Raw genomic sequence first — 2,500 nt, 5'->3', positions numbered from 1 at the left:
CGCGCCTCTTCTCTCCCTCTTCCCCGGCGGAAGAGAGAGGGAGGGGAGCCGGCGGGCGGGGGGGGCGGGCTCCACCGCCGCCAACCTACGGGTGGCGAGCGAGGCTCTCGCGCCGGGCCGGCCGTGTCCCGCACCAGCGGCGGGCGGCCCGAGCCACGCCTCTCCTGCCGGGTTTCGTGCCGGGCTACTGAGGGAAACCCCGGCTCCCGGGCCAGGAGGGCGTAGGCGGTGGCGGCGGGCGTTCGGGCGCGCCCCCGCGGGCGGACGCTCCTCCGAGGGCGGCAGCGGAGGAGGCACCCCCGCGGGGCCCAGCAGGTCGTTTCCCTCGCCCCAGGGCCAGGTACCTAGCGTCCGCGCTTCTGCGGCCCTCCCTCTGGCGAGCCCGGGGGGTCGAAGGCCGGGAAGCCGGGCGGCGGTTTAAAGACTCGGGCGGCTCGCTGCGACCCGCCAGGGCTCCGGGCGGCGGCGCGAGGAGGCGGGTGCTTCCAGGGGGGCGGGAGTCGCTCTCGCGAGGCCCCTGGGAGTCCGTCGCCCGCTCCGTCGTCCTCCCTGACGCGGGGAGCCGTGCCGGGGAGGGGGTCCCTCTGCCCCCCCCTCTCTGCGGTCCGGCCTCGGCGGAAGTCCAGGCCGCGGCGCGGTCGGCCGCGGGCCGGCTCGCCTGCCTCGAAACGGGCGGCCCCGGCGCGGGGGGGGAAGCGCCGTCTGACGCGCGCTCTCTCTCCCTCGCCGGGGTGGCGAGGCCCCGCGGCGGGGTCTCGCCCGGTGGCCCGCGGCGGGGTTCCACCGCCCCCCCCTCGCACGGTGCGGGCGTCGCGCGGCGCCCTCCGCTTCCCCACTCGTCCTCGCCTCCCGGCCGAGCGGCTCGGCGGCCTCCGGTCGCCTCACCGCCGTCCAGGGTGGCGCCCCGGTCTGAGCGGCGGCGGCGCCGTTCGCCGTTAACGGTCCGCCGGAAGACGTCCGCTGCCGCCTGTGGCCGCCCCGGCTCGGGCCCCGACCGTCGCTGTCCACGTCGCCCTTTTCCCGGGCCTCGCCGGGCGAGGTGGGGGCGCGCGGGTGGGGGACGTCGCGTTCCCGGTCACCGTCCGCCGACGGCGGGCGGGAGAGCGGGCGCGTCGCCCCTGCTTCGAGCGCCGTCCGCCTTCGCGGCGGTGAGCCGCCCGCGGGAAGGGGGTCCGGGCGAGAAGCGGTGGCGGTGGTCCCGGGAGGGGCGAGCCGCTCCGGTTTGGTGGCTGGCGCTCTCCGGTGGGTCGCGGGCGGTGCGCGTCGCTGGCTTGGGGTTCCGACGGTGTCCGCCCCCGGCGCGTGGGCGGTCGAGCTCGCGGGAGCCCGTCTCGCCGTCCGGGGCGGGGAGGCGCGCGTGGGGAAGCCGGTGGACGTCGCGCGGCGTAGCCGGCCTCCGAGGGGGGCGCGTGTGTCGCCCCACGCGGGCTTTGCCCGGTCGCTGCCGCTCGTCCGGCAGCGTCCGCGCGCCGATTCGAGGTCCGGCAGGCGGCGCGTGGCCGGCGGTGCCGTGGCCTCCGCGCGGAGGCCGGGGCGAGCCCGGGCGCCTGGGCCGCCTCCGAAGCGGACAAGGGGCGTCCGTCTGTCGGGAGCGCGTGCTCCCCGCCCTTGCCGCTCGGGGTTTTCCGCTGGCTCTTTTCTCGCCACCCGGGCCTGTGTGTGTGTCGGTACGGTCAGCCGAGGCGAGGCCCTGATGCCGTCGCGCCGCGGGGCCGGCGGCGGGCCGTCCTCAGAGAGAGAAGGGGCCGCTTTTGGCGAGCGGTCCCGGCCCCCCCGCGCGCGCGGGGCGGCGCCGAAAGCCAGACAACTCTTAGCGGTGGATCACTCGGCTCGTGCGTCGATGAAGAACGCAGCTAGCTGCGAGAATTAATGTGAATTGCAGGACACATTGATCATCGACACTTCGAACGCACTTGCGGCCCCGGGTTCCTCCCGGGGCTACGCCTGTCTGAGCGTCGCTTGACGATCAATCGCCGGCCGGGCCGCCGTCCGCCTCCGGCGGCGCGGCCGCAGGCTGCGGCGCGGCTGGGGTTGCCTCGCAGGCCCCACGCGCGCCCGGGACCGCGGCGTCCCGGTGGCGCGCGCGAAGGCCTTCGTCCCCCTAAGTCGAGACTCGGGGAGCGCTCCGATGCTCCCCGCTCCCGGAGCGCCCGCTGTGCGGAGCTCGTCCCACCGTGCGGCCACGCCAGGGTTCCGTCGCAGGGACCCTGCTGCGCGGGCGGCGGTGGGGAGAGAGGCGAAGCGCGTGTCGGTGGGGGAGGCGCGGGCCTCGCCCCCGGTTTCGTCCCGCGCGGGCGGCTGTCTGCGGGTGGGTACCGCGGCGGTACCGTGCCGTGCTGCCGCGCGCGCGCGCGCGACCGCCGGGGACGGGGAACGTTCCCCGCGGCGTCCTTCCCCCTCCGCGCCGCTCGTATCTCTCTCCCCCCCCGTGGCGGTGGGCCGTCTCCGGGCGCGTGTCCGCCACGCGCGTGTCGGGCCGTCTCCGGGCTGGGGCTTTTCT

The 2,500-nt window shown here is 77.8% G+C and overlaps 1 non-coding gene across 1 annotated transcript; it reads left to right on the top strand.

The window, feature by feature from the left end:
* The first annotated feature begins 1,805 nt into the window (after positions 1 to 1,805).
* On the top strand, positions 1,806 to 1,958 carry LOC139826596 (5.8S ribosomal RNA). Its single transcript, XR_011736756.1, has one exon. It is a non-coding gene; the product is annotated as a 5.8S ribosomal RNA (ribosomal RNA).
* Positions 1,959 to 2,500: the final 542 nt, after the last annotated feature.

Source organism: Patagioenas fasciata (genome assembly GCF_037038585.1).
Source record: "Patagioenas fasciata isolate bPatFas1 chromosome 6 unlocalized genomic scaffold, bPatFas1.hap1 SUPER_6_unloc_1, whole genome shotgun sequence".
Taxonomy (NCBI): Eukaryota; Metazoa; Chordata; class Aves; order Columbiformes; family Columbidae; genus Patagioenas; species Patagioenas fasciata.
This window is presented reverse-complemented; position numbering and strand designations above follow the sequence as displayed.